This window comes from Oncorhynchus nerka, linkage group LG9a, assembly GCF_034236695.1.
Source record: "Oncorhynchus nerka isolate Pitt River linkage group LG9a, Oner_Uvic_2.0, whole genome shotgun sequence".
NCBI lineage: Eukaryota > Metazoa > Chordata > Actinopteri > Salmoniformes > Salmonidae > Oncorhynchus > Oncorhynchus nerka.
This window is the reverse complement of record NC_088404.1, coordinates 52,735,612-52,759,676: the sequence shown is the minus strand read 5'-3', so window position 1 is coordinate 52,759,676 and position 24,065 is coordinate 52,735,612. Positions and strand designations below refer to the sequence as shown.

The following is a 24,065-nucleotide window of genomic DNA, read 5'->3' as shown; positions in this document are numbered from 1 at the left end:
ATGGCACTGTGATAGACTGCATCCAGTTTGTTGAGTAGAGTGCTGGAGGCTATTTTATAGATGACATCACCGAAGTCGAGGATCGGTAGGATGGTCAGTTTTACGAGGGTATGTTTGGCAGCATGAGTGAAGGATGCTTTTTTGAGATATAGGAAGCCGATTCTAGTTTTCATTTTGGATTGGAGATGCTTAATGTGAGTCTGGAAGGAGAGTTTACAGTCTAACCAGACACCCAGGTATTTGTAGTTGTCCACGTATTCTAAGTCAGAGCCGTTCAGAGTAGTGATGCTGGACGGGCGAGCAGGTGCGGGCAGCGATCGATTGAAAAGCATGCATTTAGTTTTACTTGCGTTTAAGAGCAGTTGGAGGCCACGGAAGGAGAGTTGTATGGCATTGAAGCTCGTCTGGAGGTTAGTTAACACAGTGCCCAAGGAGGGGCCAGTATACAGAATGGTGTCATCTGCATAGAGGTGGATCAGAGAATCACCAGCAGCAAGAGCAACGGTTTGCAACTGCACATGGGGACAAATATTGTACTTTTTGGAGAAATGTCCTCTGGTCTGATGAAACAAAAAATGGAACTGTTTGGCCATAATGACCATTGTTATGTTTGGAGGAAAAGGCGGGAAAGCCCTGACCTCAATCCCATAGAACATTTGTGGTCAGAACTGAAAAAGTGTGTGCGAGTGAGGAGGCCTACAAACCTGACTCAGTTACACCAGCTCTGTCGGGAGGAATGGGCCAGAATTCACCCAACTTATTGTGGGAAGCTTGTGGAAGGCTAAGTTAAACAATTTTAAGGCAACGCTACCAAATATTAATTGAGTGTATGTAAACTTCTGACCCACTGGGAATGTGATGAAAGAAATTTAAGCTGAAATAAATCATTCTCTCTACAATTATTCTGACATTTCACATTCTTAAAATAAAGTGGTGATCCTAACTAACCTAAGACAGGGACTCTTTACTCTGATTAAATGTCAGGAATTGTGAAAAACTGAGTTTAAATGTATTTGGCTAAGGTGTATGTTAACTTCCGACTTCAACTGTATGTGGTAGTGATAGAGTAGGGGCCTGAGGGCACACAGTGTGTTGTGAAATCGGTGAATGTATTGTAATGTTTCTAAAATTGTATAAACTGCCTAAATTTTGCTGTATCCCAGGAAGAGTATCCTTGGCAGCAGCTAATGGGGATCCATAATAAATACAAATACAAATACATTTATGAGCTTAAATAAAAGTGTTCCGTACGCACAAAAAGCATATTACTCTCAAATGTTGTGCACAAATTTGTTTACATGCCTCTTAGTGAGCATTTCTCCTTTGCCAAGATAATCCTTTCCACCTGGCAGGTGTGGCATATCAAGAAGCTGATTTAACAGCAGGATCATTATACCTTGTGTTGGGAACAATAAAAGGCCACTAAAATATACATTTTTGTCACACAACACAATGGCACAGATGTCTCAAGTTTTGAGGGAGCGTGGAATTGGCATGCTGACTGCAGAACAGAATTGCATTTTATCGATGGCAATTTGAATGCACAGAGATACCGTGACAAGATACTGAGGCCCATTGTTGTGCAATTCATCCGCCACCATCAACTCAAGTTTCAACATGATAATATATGGCCCCATGTCACAAGGATCTGTACACAATTCCTGGAAGCTGAAAATGTCCCAGTTCTTCCATGGCCTGCACACTCACCAGACATGTCACCCATTGAGCATGTTGCAAATGATAGTCACACCAGATACTGGATGGTTTTCTGATCCACTCTCCTGCCTTTAATTTTTTTTTAAAAGGTATCTGTGACCAACAGATACATATGTGTATTTCCAGTCATGTGAAATCCATAGATTCGGCCAGGCCTAATTTATTTATTTCAATTGACTTGTATGAACTGTAACTCAGTACAATGTTTTAAATTGTTGCATGTTCCATTTATATTTTTGTTCAGTGTAAATAAGCATCAAGCAGTGTGTCTTGCACCCGTTATACAGAGATTGCCAGTTTACAGAAAAGTACATGGTGCAGTGATGTGTCCTATAACGAGCATTGGTAGTAAATATGATAGGCTAATGATAAAGAAAATCTATACTTGCTTGGCATGTAGGTTTCTCACTTATGGGTGGCACAAATTGGGATATGGGGGAGGGGAATGGGAAGGGTACAGTATATGCAAAGTAAATACTGTGTTATTACCATGGTTTTAAAAAACTGTGTTTTTCAGACATTACTATAGTATTTACTGTATTCTACAGTATACTACGGTACACATGCTTGAGGGATACTACAGTTTGTTATAGTATTCTTCAGTATACTACGGTTAACTACATAATTCTATAGTAAGCACTGTAGTATTCTATAGTAAACTAGTATTTTTTCATGTGGGTGGTCATAGAGTTTAATTTCAATTACAAATATTCACATAGGCAATCACTTGGTGAAGACTATAGGACAAAAATCAATTGAATGCAACAACCATGTCTCTGTCACTAACAAACATGCTACTGGCTACTCTCAAATTAACTTGAAAGGCACGTGGGAAATATGCAAATAAGGCTTTACCCCCTGTTAAAACAACACCCAAAAACCTTTTTAGAGGTAAATCTTTTTGCCACCTAAAAGGAACAAAATGATTTTGTCACACTGGAGGTACCCTAAAAAGGTATGTTTTTGTTCCTGTCCCCTAAGGTACACTATTGGCTCTTTTAAAGTACGAATCGCAAGAGTACAGTTAAGTACCTATAACTAAAAGGTACAAAGGGCATACCTTACAGGGTACCACTACAGTCACAAGTGTTTGTACCCCTTTAAGAACTAAAATAAACCTTTATTTCTGAGTGTATGTACTGTATCCAGTTTGTAATGAAAATGTGTAGGCAATGTTTATCCAATCAATTGGCTTGACAGTCAAGAATTGGAGAAACGCTACTACGTGTAGAGCAGACGAGGATTGAAACGTTGAGGTCATGTTGTACTGTACACTTTCCTGTCATCCTTTGCCATACCTTTAAACATTGTTCGTCATTGGAGCGCCATCCAAACCACAGTCCATGAGGTCACCCACAGAAATGGCTCTAGTCTAATACTAACAGCAGCTTCTATAAGGATGTTGGGTTACTTCCCAAACGGCACCCTATTCCCTATATAGAGCACTACGTTTGACAATGCCCAAGGCTCTGGTCAAAAGTAAGACGCTATGTTGGGACTAGGGTGCCATTTGGGACTCATACTTAGCGTCTGTAAAGCAGTGCTGCTTATTGGCAGAAGAGGCCATATCCCTCACCACAGCTGGGGGCGCTTAGCATAGAACAAATGTAGTCTTAGGCTTGCTCCGGTAACACTCTTATATTTCCCCCATAAAATTGTATCATTCCTGGATTATATATTCCATGTTCAGAAAACGTTTTACCAGAGACTTCCTCGGACTGTGAATGTTAATAAATGTGAATAGTAGGATACGCAGAAAGCAATACTGCGGTCGGGCTGTGTTTATCGAGCATGGCAGTGGTTTAAGTGCTGAAATCATCTGTCGGAGACCCAGCCACCATAACCACGCAACCATATGAGTCCCAAATGTAGTTTTATAATGAGTACTGGATAGTTAGGTCTGGCTACCGAGTCATTCCACCTCAAAAAGCACAAGACGATTTCGACACCCACCATCTACAGATTGTTCCGAAATGGAACAATTTCTGTAGATGAAAAGAGATAAGCATTCCAGCAACATTTTGTTGAAAGTTGATGCACCCAAATTGGCTATTTCAATTTGTTGGATTCATGTAACGTTCAATAAATATAGTGCCCAACTTGGACCAAGCGTCTTCTTAACAATGATTTTAATAAATTGTCAATAAAAGCCACTCACAGACCCCCCAAAACCAAGTATCAGTTCTCTATGTTTGACAAGTATTATGAAGCTGTGGCATAGTGTATTGTTTATTTGTATTTATTATGGATCCACATACTCTTCCTGAGGTCCAGCAAAATTAAGGAAGTTATACAATTTGAAAAACATTTGTAACGTAGACGGTTGGTTTAATAATAACATGGAGTTACAAAACAAGAGTTCCGGCAAGATTGAGAATCTGTCAACAACAACCAGAATAGTGGTAAAACCATCAGAAATGGGGAGATCCATAAGAAAGTCTATGGACAGATGTGACCAAGGGCGCTGAGGGAAGGGGAAGTAGTTTACCTGCTGTAGTGTGGATTGATTTGGATTGAGTACATACCGAACGTGAGTTGACATAGTGGGCGACGTCCTACGCCAAGGTGGGCCACCAGTATTTATCGGAGAGGAACTGGATGGTGCGGGTGATATCTGGGTGTCTAGCGGAAAGGGATGTGTGTGCCCAGGTCAACAGCCGATCTCTCATCTCCTTGGGGATGTAGATGCGCTCTGGAGGGCAGGTGGCAGGAGCTAGTTCTCTCCAGAGCCTGCAGATGTCCACATCTATATCCCAAAACATGGGACCAACGATACGGGAGGACCGCTTGATTGGCTGGAGGACACTCCCAGGACACTCCGCCGATGTGTAACCACAAGGTGCGGGAAAGCAGGTGCTCCGGCATCCTGGTTCCCAGACGCTGAGTCTCATCCTTGACCAGGAGATGGTGGGGTTATGGAGTTGATGCCACGGGAGGCTGAGGATGACTTTGTATATGGGTGCGGTGATGAAGGGAAGGCGTTCCTAGTGCTTGGGTCCCACGTTGAAGGTGAGTGGTGCTTTGACATGAGTAATTGTGGTGGATCCCAATGGTCGCATATCCAGAGCTTGGACAGGAAAAGGAGAGGAGAGCGGGTATGAAGTTAAGTTCAGATAGGAGGCAAGGACCTGAACGATGAAGATCCCAGCGGCACAGGAGTCCACTAGAGCTGTAGAGACAGATGGGACAGCCAGCGAAATTGAAGCCAGAAAGAGTTTGGTGGAAAGTGATGGAATACTCACACCTACCCTGGGAGATGGAAGGTCACAGGGCCAACCCTCTGTTCTAGTGCCACCCCTCTGTTCTAGTGGTTAGGGCGCACCGGGCACCGCTGCAGCTGGTGTTCCTTCTGGCCGCAATAGGAACAGCTGTCTCCGAGAGTCCCAGCTGTCTCCGGTGACAAGGAGAGGTGCGTGGCCCCCACCTCCACGGGTTCAGGCTCTGCCTCAGGACAGCCAAAGGAGTGGCGAGGTGGACACCAGTGCTCCCGAAGAAAAATAAAAAGTCACTCATCTCCCGCTCTGCCCTCTGGAGGATGGTTGGGTTCCTTTCATAGGAACCCAACTCATCCTCTCCTCTCTCCCAGACGGCCGTAGCCCACTCCAACGCCTGTCCAGTCAGCAGGGAAATGACCGTGGCAACCTTGGACCTCTCGGGGGTGGGAGCTCCCGCCTGATAGGTGAAATAGAGGGCGCACTGGAGTAGAAAGCCACGGCATTTCGATAGAGTACCGTCATACTTCTCGGAAGGGAAAGTCGGGCATCGCTGACCTGGGCGGACGGCTGGGTAGGCTGGGGGACTGGCTCACTGTGACGACCCGTGGTAGGAGGCCCTCCGTCAGAGGTATGGAGAACTTTGCTGGTGGTGTCCAGGTGTGCCTCATGATGGGGCGCAGGTGTGCATAATGAGGGTTGCCAGGTGTGTGTCATAATGGGTTGCCAGAGCCGAGTGCATTTTCGTTGCAACAATAGCCTTTGTTCATTATGAAAATAAATTGTGTGGTAATCGTCACAATTCAAGCCAGTCCTCCATGAAAGCAATTCAGTTTGTCCTGATAATGTATACTGGCCATTGCGGTGGGCTTGGTGTGGGGTTTGGGGTGGTTCGTGGTTAGCTTTTGACCATTTATTTGGATTGTTAAGAAGAGCTTTGGTCCAAATCTGATGTTGGGTACTATATTTATTAAATATTATATGAATCCCATAAATTAAAATGGCCAATTTGGGTGCAGTAAATTAGCTTAATGTCTCAGAGTTAATATTGTCTTTCAACAAAAATAACGTTGCAGGAATGATTATATTATCGGTTTCTAAATACAGAAACCCATTTCAGAAGAATCTGAGATTGTGGGTGTCATGGCTTGCTGAAATGAAACGACCCGACTGTTGTTTGTTCTAAGTAGGGGCTATTAGCACTACATGGTCCAATGAAATAGACCGTTTTTGCACTGTGAGATAATAATGAACTAAGATATGCATTTATGGGCCTATTAATATGCACAAATACAGGATAAGCGACAACGCCTACTCCACACACAGTCCCCTAACGTACTCCCCGTTCACCCATGGTTATGTAAACTCCAACTCTATCACCAAGTTTGAGTTCATTTGACAGTAATAATTGTCTGCATGATGAGTGTACTTTGGATATGGCATTGTATTCATTTAGAGATGCCCGTTAGAGCATACGATAGCATGACATTTAGCTTAGCAGCCAGCCTGCCCGCCCGTGTGTTATTCCTGCCCGTTTCTATTAAATATGTATGACTGGGCATCTGACCTTGGTTTCGGAAGAGAACGTAAATCATTTAATCTTCAAATGAAAAGAAAGTCTGATAGCAATTACAGGGAGAGTGTTAATTACATATTCACTTTCATCCCTGATCACACAGTCTAGCCTCAATGCTGCTGGCTCCCTCTTGTTGGATAAAATGATATCGAAACGATATCAAGTGTCCTGCGCAATAAATGTTGAAAGTCTAGATGCATTTTTGTTATATTTACTGTCCATATTTCGTCTGGACAAATTGTGGGTAATAGTGCAGAAAGCAAAGCTAGTCAGAAAAACATTTCCCTTATGCTTGCTCACTTACAGTGCCTTTTTGCTGAAAAAGAGCAATACTCACATACAACAATTCAAAGTGGTTTACTTTGGAACTGTTCACTGTGTAACTACACTATTTAGTTTATAACATATTTATAAGCGTTTGCTCACCCATTTACCATTGCTTTGTTAGAGCAGCAGGACACACACACACACACACACACACACACACACACACACACACACACACACACACACACACACACACACACACACACACACACACACACACACACACACACACACACACACACACACACACACACTTTCTACAGATGTCTCACTATACAGCCCTACTAGAGCAGGGCATCCGGACCTGTGTTGAATGCTGTTCGAATTTCTGCAGTCAGGGGGAGCAAAGAAATGTCCCCCTCCTCTCGTTTTGGCTTGTTGTCTTTGTGTATGAAAGAGATTTACATTGAGATGGTAACGTCAACTGCCATGTTCTATCACGGAGCAGCAAAGCGGGACAGCTGAGGGAGGAAGGAGCATCTGTCTCAGGGGTACTGATGCTCGCTCACAGACCGGGATACGGATCAGCAGCACAGGAGTATATGGAATTAAGTACACAATCGTCCACTTTACTAGAGGAAGCCAGAAACACACGGGAACATTTAAAACAAACATGGGCTTGGAAAGAAATAAACAAGAAAAAATGTGTAGACTTATAAAAACACCAGGTGAAAATTGTATCGGTTTCTAGAGGTGATGTGAGGCTGCATGTGAAATGTATGTATGTATGTATGTATGTGAGAGTGAGAGAGAGAGAGAGAGAGAGAGAGAGAGAGAGAGAGAGAGAGAGAGAGAGAGAGAGAGAGAGAGACAGGACAATGTGGTCCAGAGTAAAGAGACAATGAGGATTTGAAATGGTCTATGAAGCTATTTCATGTGATGACTCTTGGTCACTTATTAATAACCAAAAAGCCAAACAGTCAAAGTCCATATACATGAGCAGGTGACTTAGTTGTACTATCTGTTTGTATGTACTTTATTAACAAAAGCTGTATGAACAACCTGTGATATAATAGAGTGTTTTGTACCAAAGTCAAGCGAGTTGCTGTTATCTGTCTTTAATGTGCAATGATGTCCTTAGACTATGTCCATTGGCTGTACGTAAGTTACTGATTGTGACAGCGTTTAAGCAGGATACAGGTCCCATTCCCAGAAACACAACCATTCCATTTAACACACGGCATGGGCCAACTAACAAACCGGGCTGTTTAATGTTTTATTGCAGACGTCAAGTCAGGTCATGAGGGTTGTCACATGCATATCAGACAGTGAGTGTTTTTTTTCTCCCAGGGCTCGATAATTGGAGAAGAAATAGGCTACTGTAAAACATTTTCCAAAAATCCAGACTTGTCAAATGTTTACTGTGTTAATGAAAATATCTTACTATTTCAGATTTTCTGTTAAGGTTTTTACTGTACTTGGATACCAAGCCGTAGTTACTCATTGAAAGTCATTATTACCGTATCTAGCATTCAAAAGAATACCCCACAGTCAGTTACTGTAAGCAGTTAGAGCAACAATCCAGAAGCCGAAATGCAATTCAGTCACTGTGTTGGCATTGATGCCGAGGGGAGAGCCAAGGAAACATATCATTCGCAATGTTAGAAGGAAGGAAAGAGAGGGAAGCGAGGGCCTTGTATTCAGGGTTGAAAACCTTTGTTCAGAGGTTGGTTCTGGGTGGACAGTACTAAGTGGAGGAGACATGTTGTGGTGGTCTTTCAATGGTTAGGAGCCCTGAGGACAGACTGCCAAGGGAAGGAGAAGTCTGGCTTGGTTGGCTTTGTTTTTGGAATTTTCAATGCTCCCTGATTCTTAGCAACCTGGGAATGTCATATGTGGCAAAAGGGGGTTACTGTGATGTGCTATTAAGCCACCCCTTACACGCTCCCCAAACCGGACGCGTCGCATGTGCGAGCATTGCAAAATAAACGTACACATACAGTTGAAGTCGGGAGTTTACATAAACCTTAGCCAACTACATTTAAACTCAGTGTTTCACAATTCCTGACATTTAATCCTAGTAAATATTCCCTGTCTTAGGTCAGTTAGGATCACCACTTCTGCTTTTAATTATGTGAAGCGTCATTATAATAGTAGAGAGAAGGATTTATTTCATCTTTAATTTCTTTCATCACATTCCCAGTGGGTCAGAAGTTTACATACACTCAATTACTATTTGGTAGCATTGCATTTAAATAGTTTAACTTGGATCAAATGTTTTGGGTAGCCTTCCACAAGCTTCCCACAATAAGTTGGGTGAATTTTGGCCCATTCCTCCTGACAGAGCTGGTGTAACCGAATCAGGTTTGTATGCCTCCTTGCTCACACACGCTTTTTCAGTTCTGCCCACACATTTTCTATAGGATTGAGGTCAGGGCTTTGTGATGGCCACTCCAATACCTTGACTTTGTTGTCCTTAAGCCATTTTGCCACAACTTTGGAAGTATGTTTGGGGTCATCATCCAGTGTATGTATGTAAACTTCCGACTTCAACTGTACATGTTATTCAATCATTGTGCGTGTGACAATGAGCATCTGCGTTGCCAGGTGCTAAAATAGGAGTTGCTTCTAAACTCGGGCAAAAAAATAAATGTCCCCTCACTGTCAACTGCGTTTATTTTCAGCAAATTTAACATGTGTAAATATATGAATGAACATAACAAGATTCAACAACTGAGACATAAACTGAACAAATTCCACAGACATGGAATAATGTGTCCCTGAACAAAGGGGGGGGGGGGGGGTCAAAATCAAAAGTAACAGTCAGTATCTGGTGTGGCCACCAGCTGCATTAAGTACTACAGTGCATCTCCTCCTCATGGACTGCACCAGATTTGCAAGTTCTTGCTGTGAGATGTTACCCCACTCTCCCACCAAGGCACCTGCAAGTCCCCAGACATTTCACCGTCCGATCCAACAGGTCCCAGACATGCTCAATGGGATTGAGATCTGGGCTCTTCGCTGGCCATGGCAGAACACTGATGTTCGGATTCACATTTATCGTCGAAGGAGTGAGCGTTAAACCGAGGCCTGTCAATGAGTCAATGGGGACTAATGGGGAAAGCGGGTGACACCTGGAGGTGGGTGGAGACAATCACAAATACAGGTGAAACAGATCAGGGCGTGACAACCACATGGCCACTGATTCACTGCTACTGTTATTGTGACTATAATAGTAGCAGTGTAGAATGCCCAAAGTCACTACTGTAGTAGTCTTAGTATTAATAGTTAATGTAGTAGCTGTGGGACTGAAGCAGTAGAAGTTGTAGAAGTTTGGTACGAGGAGGAAAAATAACAACTGAGGGAGTTTGACTTGAGAGCTGAGGATGTCCTAATATGGATCGTGTATCTTTGATCTGCACAAACTGATCCATAAAACACAACTCACAAATGCAAAGCAAGTCACAAACGTAATTCAATTCACAAATACGGAAAATGTAGGTCACAAAGGTAATCTGTGGAGTCACAAATGTTGTCACATTCACAAAAACATATGACCACTGCAAAGTAGTTTGCATGATAAGAAATGTTTATTAATCAGAAAAAAACTGTCTTGAATTTATTTGCTCATCATCATTTTTATTTTGTTTTGTGAAACTATATGTCCATGTGATTTTTATTTAAAATTAGCATTCTATGGATTATATTTGCATTTTATAGTTACATTTTAATAGAAACCTGTGTCCATAGTCATTCCTAACGTAGCTCTAGTGTTTTGACATCTGGCTCGAAATGCTGTTTCCAAAACAGTTTTGAATGGTCGAAACAGCATTTCGAGCCGGATGTCAAAACACTAGCGCTACAGTTTCAAGTGTGAAAGTCGAGCGTAACATCCTTAGAAAGTAGTCTTCTGCCATTAGCCTAAATATTGGGGGGTATTTCCCCCTAAATAAGTTATTAGAGCGTTTATGTCCAGTCTCAAACCTGAGACTAATTAGTGCACATTTCACCATTGGTTTGACAGCCAATTAAAATATGTATATTTATTTAGTACTACTTGGGTCCATGGTGGTATGGTCGCCATATTTGGACCCAGAGGGATTTTAATTGCTAATATACACTTAAACATCAACACTGCATTAATATGAACATTTCTGTGGTCACAGTGTTTGGTCAGGGTCAGTAGAGGGTAAAACGTAGCTAAAAAATGGACAGCAAACTCTTTAATTGTTGTGTTGATATTTTTATCTCTTTAAAAGTTTCGTTTTGAAAGGGTGACTGAAGAAAATCACTGCAAGTCCCTTTTGAAAGAGACTTTACATAGCAATGGCAGTATATGTGTGTTCTTGCTCCTCTAATTGCAATGACTGGACTTCCGTAAAAAGTGTACCTTCATTTCTTAACAGTTTGATAAATGTACTGGAAATGAAAAACAAAGGGGATGATGGACACCACTCAGCAGACAAAACATTTCGAAAACTTTTACAGTGGAACTTACTTTTACCATCAAGGAACTCTTGAAGAATAAAAGGAGGAACTAATTGATTTAAAAACAAACGTCAATGCGTTTTGGCTTGGTATAGGCCTTTGTCAGGGTGTAAAGGTTTGAATGCCCTCATGGGGGCTCTATAAATCACCTTTGAGCCACCAAACTCAACTCTGGAACTCGAAGCCAGTTCCACTGCGTTTTTTAATTTTTGAAAAAATATATACTATGTTGCAATATTTGAGCAGGATCCCAATTTCAAACTCTCCAAAAAAGTGTTTAAAAATCTAAAAACTGGCAATAATGGGTACTGACTGGAAAATGATGTTATGTGGTATCGTGCAATAGCCCTCTGTGACTTTGAAGAATTATTCTCTGAAAACTGTGATTCCTAAAAGATGTGTCTGGAGATTTGGTCAGCAGATTTGTCAAAAATCCTAAAATAATCAAGAATGAGCAGGGTCAACCATACCTCTTATTCATGTTCTCATTACATGTACTGCAACAAGACCACTCATGGTCTGTAAGGTTCTCTACTTTTGATTCAAACAAACAATATTGGAATCACCACGCTCACAACCATTAACCGTCAACTCCATCTGCCTGATAGATTAACATAGAATATGCATTTAGGTTCAAATATGTTACATTTAATTAGGTTTTAGAGTCATAAAGCAACGGAGGACAAACTGAATTGCTACTGTGTATACCACTTGAATTAAGAAAAATGTCATTTCTGTCATCTCCGTAAAAACATTAACTCCGTCCGATTGCTGTCTATCAACTCCGTCAGAGTGCTGAAAGATCTAATACCTCTTGGGGATTTTCAAATCAATCATTTTCCATATTTTACAAGTGTTTGTATTCAACTTACATTTGAGTAAAAAATATGTCTGTTTTGAGTATCTGTTGTCAACTCATCTCAATATTCTTTTGTCAAACGAAACACTCTTCAACATATGCCTAAACAATTGAACTACTTGCTGTGCTAGAACTAATGGATCATGTTTGCTTTATACATTTTATTTTCTGTTCAACATCTAGGAAAACATGCCAAAACGCTAACAACATTTTCCCTGGAGTATTTAATAGTGTTGCAAAACAAAACAAAAATAAGTTTGGAGATTAGTATTACATATCTGAATAATCAAATGTTGAATTAGTCAACTTGATGGACGATAATTGTAAATGTAAATGCCTTATGGTGTCTGATGGAGTTGACCTAAATCCAGTTAGTTGCATTTTATGATAAAATAGAGGTTATCCATTTACACGGTGTGACAGCTGATACTTTGGTCTCTCAAAATGTGACAAATATTGTTAATATTTAGACAAATACTTGTCCGCCTTTTAAAAATCCCTAAGCTCTAAAACAGCAACATTTTCTCTGTAAAATATCATGAGTTTTGCATCAAAGAGCCATGTGAGAGGTGTTTAAGCATGCAGTCAGGAAAAGGTTTAGGAGTGTGGTAGGAACCTTTTAAAAGTGGTAGGAACTTATATCTGTTCCAGAGCTTGTAATGGAATACAACAAGAAAATGGGTTGGGACTTGAAATTGAGCTCAGGTGCATCCTGTTTCCATTGATCAACCTTGAGATGCTTCTACAACTTGATTGGAGTCCACCTGTGGTAAATTCAATTGATTGGACATGATTTGGAAAGACACACACCTGTCTATATATGGTCTCACAGTTGACAGTGCATGTCAGAGCAAAAACCAAGACATGATGTCGAAGGAATTGTCTGTAGAGCTCCGAGTTAGGATTGTGTCAAGAAATAGATCTGGGGAAGGGTAGCAAAAAATGTCTGCAGCATTGAAGGTCCCCAAGAACACAGTGGCATCCATCATTCATAAATGGAAGATGTTTGGAAACACCAAGACTCTTCCTAGAGCTGGCCACCCGGCCAAACTGAGAAATCGGGGGAGAAGGACCATGGTCAGGGAGGTGACCAAGAACCTGATGGTCACTCTGACAGAGTTCCAGAGTTCTTCTGTGGAGATGGGAGAACCTTCCAGAAGGACAACCATCTCCTGCAGCACTCCACCAATCAGACCTTAATGGTAGTGGCCAGACTGAAGCCACTCCTCAGTAAAAGGCACATGACAGCCCGCTTGGAGTTTGCCAAAAGGCACACAAAGGACTCAGACCATGAGAAACAAGATTCTCTGGTCTGATGAAACCAATATTGAACTGTTTGGCTTGAATGCCAAGTGTCACGCCACAGAAACCTGGTAACATCCCTACGGTGAAGCATGGTGGTGGCAGTTTCATGCTGTGGGGTTGTTTTTCTGCGGCAGGAACTGGGAGACTAGTCAGGATCGAGGGAAAGATGAACGAAGCAAAGTACAGAGAGATCGTTGATGAAAACCTGCACCAGAGCGCTCAGGACCTCAGACTAGGGTGAAGGTTCACCTTCCAAAAGCACAATGACCCTAAGCACAGAGCCAAGATAACACAGAAGTGGCTTTGGGACAAGTCTCTGAATGTCCTTGAGTGGCCCAGCCAGAGCCCCGGACTTAAACCCGATCTAACATCTCTGGAAAGACCTGAAAATAGCTGTGCAGCAACGCTCCCCATCCAACCTGACAGTTTGAGAGGATCTGCAGAGAAGAATGGGAGAAACTCACCAAATACAGGTGTGCCAAGCTTGTAGCGTCATACCCAAGAAGATTTGAGGCTGTAATCGCTGCCAAAGGTGCTTCAACAAAGTACTGAGTAAAGGGTCTGAATACTTATGTAAATGTTATATTTCTGTTATTTTTTTAATATATTTGCAAACATTTAAAAACATGTAGATTGATGATGGGGGAAAAAAACTCAATACATTTTAGAATAAGACTAATGTAACGAATTTGGAAAAAGATGAGGGGTCTGAATACTTTCTGAATGCGCTGTATATCTACAGTGACAGGAAGAGGGGAGCCAAGAGTGCGCACCAGGGTGTGGGGACTGATTTGAAAGCAGGTGAAGTTTAAAGGGCGCAAGAGAGGGTGTGTGGCGTGCCTCCGGAGTAGATGCAGGGCAAAGAGTGGGAGATGTGTAGAAACCTCCTTTGGGTGCTCTGCAGAATGGAGCCGTGCTTCCAGAAGTTCCATGACATGTTGTAGGCTAAATGAAAACACTAAAGTGACCGTGTGAAATATGCATTTGTCATACAAATATTGTATTGTCTCTGATCAGTTGTGTTTTGTATCTTCATCTGATTCTATCTAATACTTGTTGCATTCACTGAATTGTTGTCAAAATAGGCTAATATTTCTACATTTTGTGTCAGGCATGGTCTATACTAAATCTTATTGAGAAAGGTTACCTACATTTGGAAAGTCTCTGAATAGTTGTTTTAATTTTTACATTGTTATAGAAGTAAGAATTGTTCAATTCAATCAAATAGCTTACGTTGTGTGGGTTTTGAAATACTTTCTGAATAAAACATTTTGAATAATTATATTTATTTATATGTAAATTATATTTATAGTATAATATATTATACTTGGTACATTTTGAGTGAGTCTTTTAGTCAAATTTACTACAATTGAATTTGAAATACGTTTTTTGTTGTGTTAAACGTTTTCGATGGTGAGTGTCTACACAACCGAAGACAACATCGGTGTTATTCCTATTAACATGAATGTGGTGTCGTTAAATAAGAGGTTGTGTTCTGTAAACGTAAGTTAATTTGTAATTCTAATTTGTTTTTGAGCTATGTGTGAGACAATGAGCTTTATCTTGAAAATACTCAGTAATCTACAGCAGCATTCTGGAATTATATTGGGGTCTTAAGGGTTGAAATGACATATAATCATATATTCTAATTAGATATCTATCTCGATACTTGACTGTCAAATTATCACCCAAGGTTGATGTATACAACAGAATAGACGACGAGACCAAAACCCTCATTACTCTTCGAGCAGCAAATGAGGAGTTGTTTACAGGGAAGGGGAATGCTGCAGAGCTGGGCTGGGAGTAAGTGGTGGAACGGTATGGGAGTCTATCCTAACCACAACAAATGAAACTTTTAATGTAATAACTAATAAATAATGGATAAGTACTATAGTAAATGTATAATACTGTTCAACAATCTGGCATGTAAGGACATGGGTTTTTGGCTCACACCTATCTACCATCTGTCACGACTTCCGCCGAGGTCGGTCCCTCTCCTTGTTCGGGTGGCGTTCGGTGGTCGACGTCACCGGTCTTCTAGCCATCACCGTTCCACCTTTCATTTTCCATTTGTTTTGTCTTGTTTTCCCGCACACCTGGTTTGCATTCCCTCATTACTCATCTTGCATATAACCTTATGTTTCCCCCCATGTCTGTGTGTGGAATTGTTATATGTAAACGTATGTGTACGGGTATGGGTCATGGAAATGTTTAATGTAATTGTAACGTAATTGTTTTTTATCTTCTAAACTTTTTTTCTCTAATATTGGTTCAATTAATAAAATACGGAAACTAACTATGGTTTCCACAGAAAGTTACAATGTTAAAACTTAAAATGTTATGCATGCCAACTTGAAAAAATACTCAAACAATATCATATTGATATTGTCTTGTTATTGACCCTCATGATGGGGCTTGAAAACCCCCCTACTGTAACAGGGACAAAACAGGGAGAGGCCAATGCTGAGACCTGGTTAAAACGAATGCACGAGGCAATTGGGGAAAGGGCCTCTATTTCTCCACCTGTCCTGATTGCCTCGTGCAATGTAGTCCCCCACCTCAGCAGCAAAAGAGGTAAACCAGCCCCCTCCCGGCTTTCCACCCCAGGCAGATCCCAGCAAACCCTCCCCATGTCACTCCATCTACCACAGTGCAGCACAACGAAGCATCAGCTGATGCAGACAGCCCCAGCACCTCAACCACCAAGCGCACGCATGAAGCCTATAGAATGTACACCCTTAAGGTTAGGGAGAGTGAAAGGGATGAGGCCACGCCTAGAGTCCCACACAGAGAGGCTCCATGGTGTCCTTGACAAAATTGCAGATAAAGTCAAATGCAATGTAGTTTAATGTCATTATGTTCTGTTTACAGTTCTGTAAGCACACACACACACACACACACACAACTGCCTACATACATATGAAATATTATAACAAAATAGATTTCATACAATTGTTAATAACTCAAATTAAAGTGTCTGTCTGTGTAATTGTTTTATATGTTTAAACATCTAGGCTAGTTTCTTTATACTTTCTATGAATTCATGTTTTGCAAAAGTGCCTAAAAGTGTTACCCATGGAGAAGCCTCGATACCACTGAATGAACAATAGTAGGTTATGGAAATTAATTTAGAGTAAAACATTTTATACACCTTACAGAATGAGGCTCCATGGTAAAGCAAAAACTACAGCTTGATGAAACGGGTAACTTATGAAAACAAGTAACTTTAAAGCAGTGGTTTCCAGTTTGATCTGGGGGGCCAGGGTAGGTACAGGCTTTCATTCCAACCAGCAACCCACATCTCTGGGTGGGTACAAGCTTTCATTCCAACCAGCAACTCACATCTCTGAGTGGGTACAGGCTTTCATTCCAACCAGCAACCCACATCTCTGGGTGGGTACAAGCTTTCATTCCAACCAGCAACTCACATCTCTGAGTGGGTACAGGCTTTCATTCCAACCAGCAACCCACATCTCTGGGTGGGTACAAGCTTTCATTCCAACCAGCAACTCACATCTCTGAGTGGGTACAGGCTTTCATTCCAACCAGCAACCCACATCTCTGGGTGGGTACAAGCTTTCATTCCAACCAGCAACTCACATCTCTGGGTGGGTACAAGCTTTCATTCCAACCAGCAACCCACATCTCTGGGTGGGTACAGGCTTTCATTCCAACCAGCAACCCACATCTCTGGGTGGGTACAAGTTGGTTGGATTGAAAGCTTGGACCCACACTCAACTTGTTTTAGAGGTATCGTGTATCAGAAATTTCAGGAGAACACAGGTAATTTACGCAAATAAGACATTTTTCTTGAAAAATAGTTTTTATTGTAGAAATAATTCAATGAGAAACAATGATAAAGAATAACAAGAAAAATTGATAGATGACTCCTGAGCCCTACACTACGAATGTAGTTTTAGGACTTAGCGAGGTAACTTTGGTCAACTCAGTTCACACACTCCTTCATCCCCGTCAAGCCGTCTGGTGCATAGGGCAGCTACAAAGGCAGTCCATTTCTGTCTGTCTCTGGCCATCTTCTCCACCGCGGCCCAGCCCTGCTAATGTTGATGAAGCTCGTCTTGATTGTACTGTTTTGGGCATCTCCATCTTACATCTGCCCTCTGGAGTCCAATAGACAGCTTTTCTTAGGGTAGAGTCTATACTTTCTCAGGATGTGTCCAATCCAGCTCCATTGGCGTCTCTTGAAACACCGCTTCCCATTCATTTTCAATGGAATGGCGGGGGACCTTTGACCTGCGCGAAGGAGGCGGTGAAAAAGTTAAGACTTTCCAGACTTTATGCAAATCACCAGCAGCGACCGCTGGGTGATGACCAATCATAGCAGCGTGGAGGACTGTGGCAGAAGTCGTTGGTGTCCCTGGTGGGTTTCATAATGTTTATGTCAATATTAAATATAATATTAATATTAGCTAGCTGGCTGCCTAGCTACAGTGCCTTGCGAAAGTATTCGCCCCCTTGAACTTTGCGACCTTTTGCCACATTTCAGGCTTCAAACTGATAGAGACTTACAGCTGTAATCGCAGCAAAAAGTGGTGCTACAAAGTATTAACTTAAGGGGGCTGAATAATTTTGCACGCCCAATTTTTCAGTTTTTGATTTGTTAAAAAAGTTTGAAATATCCAATAAATGTCGTTCCACTTCATGATTATGTCCCACTTGTTGTTGATTCTTCACAAAAAAATGCAGTTTTATATATTTTTGTTTGAAGCCTGAAATGTGGCAAAAGGTCGCAAAGTTCAAGGGGGCCGAATACTTTCGCAAGGCACTGTATAAATCTTTAGCTAGCATAGCCGGCTTTATTGACTTCAAGACACTGTGAATGGCATCAATGAAGCCTATGGATTAAGTAGGATATAATCTAACTTTATGGTGCCAAGGATGCAAGTCGTATATAACTACATGTAGTTGTTACCAAGCAAGAGTTCCCCACATTGTAGCCCATACATGGAATATATTCACTGATCATGTAGTCTATTCTGTGTTACATGCCATTAATGAGTTTCAGATATCACCTTGCGTTTACATTTCATTCTTCTGTGAGAACTTATGCTCAATCTGTTACCATAATAAGAATAATTTAGATCATATAATACATGTGGTTAAAAATACATTGCATTAAATTTGATAATGTTATACTTTAATTTAATACATTTTGTTTTTCACCTGTTTTCATTAGAGGAACTTGGCAGGAGAAAGTGGAAGAACCCCAGGGACACTTTTGTCAAGGAAAGAAACCAGGTGTGGGAGTTGAGGAGTGTGGCCAGGGCAGTGCAACACCGGTCTGTGAACGTTCGATTTCAATCATTTGCTATGGACTCGCGCTAGTGTTCCAGTTTAACCAACATTCTTAAACTGTTTTTCAGCCTTGGGTGAATTTTGACTCGTTCTATTGTCCAGCCTATAGATAGCCAGAGCGAATTTACGAAAACACTCGAATGTCCATTGAGAAATCACAACAACTATACCAGTTAGCTAAGCTAAGAATGACGAGAATAATCAAGTCAATAAACTTTGGGGAGTTAGATAGCCTATAGTTAATATACTGGCAAGTTTGATGTATAACTACTAATGTTAGGTAGCTAGCTAACATACCGGTACATACTGCTGTAATGATATGCTATGTGGTTCGTAAGGACAGCGTAACTAACAAATTGTAAGCCAACATAACGTGTAAGGTAACTAATTTGAAAAGTCATTACTTTATTACATTGAGTAGCAAGCTCACCCTTGGTCGTTAGGGCAAATCTGGTCTGTAATAGGGGGGTTTACACCTAGCTCGGCTATTAGACTATTCTTTAGTAAAGGTTGAATAGTATATTGTTCAGCTATTAGCCCTCCTCCCCAACTTGCAACAAATTGCTGTTCCCAGCTCATTCCTTTCCCTCTTCCATGCGTCATCATTCTCAGTGGCTCACTTGTGGGCATGCTGGCAGGATATGGCAGCAGCTTTGGTTGTGGCTCAAGAATTTTGCATACAGTAGCACATTTGTATGAAGGTGTGGTTATTCACAGGCAAATTGTTATATGCTATGGAGGTGCGTTTGTGTCTTTTTGTCGAGAGCAAAACCTTTATTATTTTCAATCAAAAATAATTGTTATGAAAGCAACCTACGAAGATGGCCTCTCAGGTAAGCAGCACTGGGCTGTATTGACATATCCTAAAAATGACATCTGCTGCTTTAGATTGAAAGGTCATATCTCAGTTTTCTTTACTTTCAGAGAGCGAGCTGATCAAGGGGTCAAAACATGTAGATATTGCCAGATGTTCACTGTGTGAGGAACAGGCCGTGGAAGCTTTATTGCTGGCTTTATTGTGTCCATAACCAGAGGTAATTAAACTGTTCTGTGTTATTTTTCTCCATCTCTGCCTGTTTTGTTGTACATGGAAAAAAAAACTTATAAACCCTTAAGATGTCAGCTGCTAATTTTCAGATTTACACCACATAAACAAAGTCATTTTCACTGGACTATCTGTTGCTGCCAAGTCATGATTTCCCTGGAGGTTAGCCTTGCAATAACCAGACACATAGCCCTGTCACGTCCTGGCCATAGAGAGGCTTTTATTCTCTATTTTGGTTAGGCCAGGGTGTGACTAGGGTGGGCATTCTATGTTCCTTTTTCTATGTTTTTGTATTTCTTTGTTTTTGGCCGGGTATGGTTCTCAATCAGGGACAGCTGTCTATTGTTGTCTCTGATTGAGAACCATACTTAGGTAGGTAGCTCTTGCCCACATGGGTTTTGTGGGTAGTTGCTTTCTGTTTTGTACCTGATGGAGCTGTTTCTGTTGTTCTTTTTGTTACTTTGTATTTAGTGTTCAATTTAATAAATGACGAACACGTACCACGCTGCACTTTGGTCCTCACCTTCTTCCACCAATGGCCGTTACAAGCCCTCTATATTTAAATGTTTCAGGTACACTCCAATAGGTGTCTGCGTCACATACAGTATCTTCTATTGTTTCTGTTTTTCAGCATAAAGTACTCTGTAGCCACTTAGTGTGGACACCAGGTGAGACCACACACACACACATAACAGTCTCTCTTCTTCACTTCATCTCTCTCCCCCTTCTCCCTAAATCCTCTAGGTTATATCAGCTGTTTTGGTGAACCCCTCCCGCATCAGAACTGGCTGACAGAGGGCACAGCATGATCATAGGAGAGATGTCACTTTGTCGGGTCAACAGGAAGTATTATTAAAGAGATGCTTTTCATTGAAATACAGACAGAGATGTAGTAGTCCCAGAGTTAATGATCCAAGGTCAGTTTTGCATTTCACCTCCTTATTTATGATGACTGACCATGATAGAATAAAAAAACAAGGCTCTCCATCCATCTGTCTCTCATCTGCAGGTATGTTTTGATGTGAGAGAGGAAGCCAGTCCTGTCAACGCCACCTCTCCCGCTCTTAAGATAACCTTCGGGCAAACTGGGGACCCAAGTCTGGTTAGGCGACACCGCAATTGTGATGAACTGAGAGAATATTAGGGTAGCACTGTAATTCATGAATCACATGCTGTCTGCTGCTGTTCTTACCTCTTTCCCTTTGTCTTCTACACCTCTCTCCCCACCTCGTCTTTCTTCCTCGTTTTATCATGCACACCATATGTGCATTGAAGTACAGATTGAACTTGTATTTATAATATATTACAATTACCATAATTATAATGCATATGTATTTACAACACCTGGATAATGAACCTCTTTCAATAAAGCGTTTCACATTCTGCACTGGTTGAAATTAAGTATCTCATTGAAATACTATCCTGTGTCCGCAGATGAAGGGAGTTATATATGCATATTTTTTTCTGTATATATGAATTACAAATCAATCATGTTTCTAGTCTATTGCATAGTTACAATGTGTAATCATTGATGTCCCAGGAGCAGGAGTGGTAAACACTGTTGAAGTGTATAATTGTAATACATACTGTACATGCAGACACAGCATCATTCAAATAATGGAGTTTGATATGACTGAAAAATAATGTCTCAGACTCTCATACCTGAACCGCATGTTTACTTGCCAGGGACGATTACATGATCAGTGAATATAATCAATGTACAGGCTACAATGTGGGAAGCTCATGCGTGGTAATAACTACAGTACATGTGTATATAGGACTTGCATCCTTGGCACAATAAAGTTATTATATTCTACTCTTTCAACAGGCTTCATTAATTCCATTCAGACTTGGAAGTTGATACAACTATGATAGCTGAGGTTCATAGGTTCTGAACTAATATTCATACCAATCTAACGTTTTAGGATCCATACACAGACAGGCTACACATCCATAGGCATACAGTTATTTTTATCCTCCAGTACACAATAAGTAAATAGTTAGCTAGCTATGTTACTTCAGCTGCATTGCAAGGCAAGCTTACACAATTGTACATTAAATTTGCAGTAACGTAAGCTAACCCCATTCTGTACAAATGTGCGCAATCAAGGGGCCTCCCTTTTATTCTTTGTCCCCAACGCTCTAGGCGACCAGTTTTGATAGCCTTTAGCCGCACCCTCATACTACTCCTCCTCTGTTCCACGGGTGATGTGGAGGTAAACCCAAGCCCTGCATGTCCCCAGGCATCCTCATTCGTCGACTTCTGTGATCGAAAAGGCCTTGGTTTTATGCATGTCAACATCAAAGCCTCCTCCCTAAGTTTGTTTTACTCACTGCTTTAGCACACTCTGCTAACCCTGATGTCCTTGCCGTGTCTGAATCCTGGCTTAGGAAGGCCATCAAAAATTCTGAGATTTCCATACCCAACTATAACATTTTCCGTCAAGATATAACTGCCAAAGGGGGAGGAGTTGCAGTCTACTGCAGAGATAGCCTGCAAAGTAATGTCATACTTTCCAGGTCCATACCCAAACAGTTCGAACTACTAATTTTTAAAATGACTCTCTCCAGAAATAAGTCTCTCACTGTTGCCGCCTGCTACCGACCCCCCTCAGCTCCCAGCTGTGCCCTGGACACCATTTGTGAATTGATCGCCCCCCATCTAGCTTCAGAGTTTGTTCTGTTAGCTGACCTAAACTGGGATATGCTTAACACCCTGGCAGTCCTACAATCTAAGCTAGATGCCCTCAATCTCACACAAATCATCAAGGAACCCACCAGGTACAACCCTAAATCTGTAAACAAGGGCACCCTCATAGACGCCATCCTGACCAACTGGCCCTCCAAATACACATCCGCTGTCTTCAACCAGGACCTCAGCGATCACTGCCTCATTGCCTGTATCCGCTACGGATCCGCAGTCAAACGACCACCCCTCATCACTGTCAAACACTCCCTAAAACACTTCTGCGAGCAGGCCTTTCTAATCGACCTGGCCCGGGTATCCTGGAAGGATATTGACCTCACCCCTTCAGTTGAGGATGCCTGGTCATTCTTTAAAAGTAACTTCCTCACCATGTTAGATAAGCATGCTCCATTCAAAAAAGAACTAAGAGCAGATATATCCCTTGGTTCACTCCAGACCTGACTGCCCTCAACCAGCACAAAAACATCCTGTGGTGGACTGCAATAGCATCGAATAGTCCCCGCGAAATGCAACTGTTCAGGGAAGTCAGTCAGGAAAGCCAAGGCCAGCTTCTTCAGGCAGAAATTTGCATCCTGTAGCTCTAACTCCAAAAAGTTCTGGGACACTGTAAAGTCCATGGAGAACAAGAGTACCTCCTCCCAGCTGCCCACTGCACTGAGGCTAGGTAACATGGTCACCACCGATAAATCCATGATTATCGAAAACTTCAACAAGCATTTCTCAGCGGCTGGCCATGCCTTCCTCCTGGCTACTCCAACCTCGGCCAACAGCTCCGCCCCCCCCCCCCCCCTGAAAACTGCTGTTCACAAATGCTCTCCATCCAACCTCACTGAGCTCAGCTGTTTTGCAAGGAGGAATGGGAAAACATTTCAGTCTCTCGATGTGCAAAACTGATAGAGACATACCCTAAATCCATGACTTACAGCTGTAATCACAGCAAAAGGTGGCGCTACAAAGTATTAACTTAAGGGGGCTGAATAATTTTGCACGCCCAATTTTTCAGTTTTTGATTTGTTAAAAAGTTTGAAATATCCAATAAATGTCGTTCCACTTCATGATTGTGTCCCACTTGTTGTTGATTCTTCACAAAAAAATACAGTTTTATATCTTTATGTTTGAAGCCTGAAATGTGGCAAAAGGTCGCAAAGTTCAAGGGGGGCGAATACTTTCGCAAGGCACTGTACCTTGACACATTTCAGATTCAAAGACATATCTGACAGAAAGAAGACTCCCAACTGTGATGATTTAACTGGGTAGTCAAAAAATGTCTGCGACAGAAGTGAACTCATTATATACAGTGGGGCAAAAAAGTATTTAGTCAGCCACCAGATACAAGCCTGGTGCAGGTCTACAATTTTGTTTCTGGTGTCCATTGGCAGCTCTTTGGTCTTGGCCATAGTGGAGTTTGGAGTGTGACTGTTTGAGGTTGTGGACAGGTGTCTTTTATACTGATAACAAGTTCAAACAGGTGCCATAAAATACAGGTAACGAGTGGAGGACAGAGGTGCCTCTTAAAGAATAAGTTACAGGTCTGTGAGAGCCAGAAATCTTGCTTGTTTGTAGTTGACCAAATA

General features: G+C 41.6%; 1 long non-coding RNA gene across 1 annotated transcript; it reads left to right on the top strand.

The window, feature by feature from the left end:
• The first annotated feature begins 19,257 nt into the window (after positions 1-19,257).
• Positions 19,258-21,609, top strand: LOC135573418 (uncharacterized). Its single transcript, XR_010464741.1, has 3 exons — positions 19,258-19,572; positions 19,664-19,773; positions 20,529-21,609. It is a non-coding gene; the product is annotated as an uncharacterized LOC135573418 (long non-coding RNA).
• Positions 21,610-24,065: the final 2,456 nt, after the last annotated feature.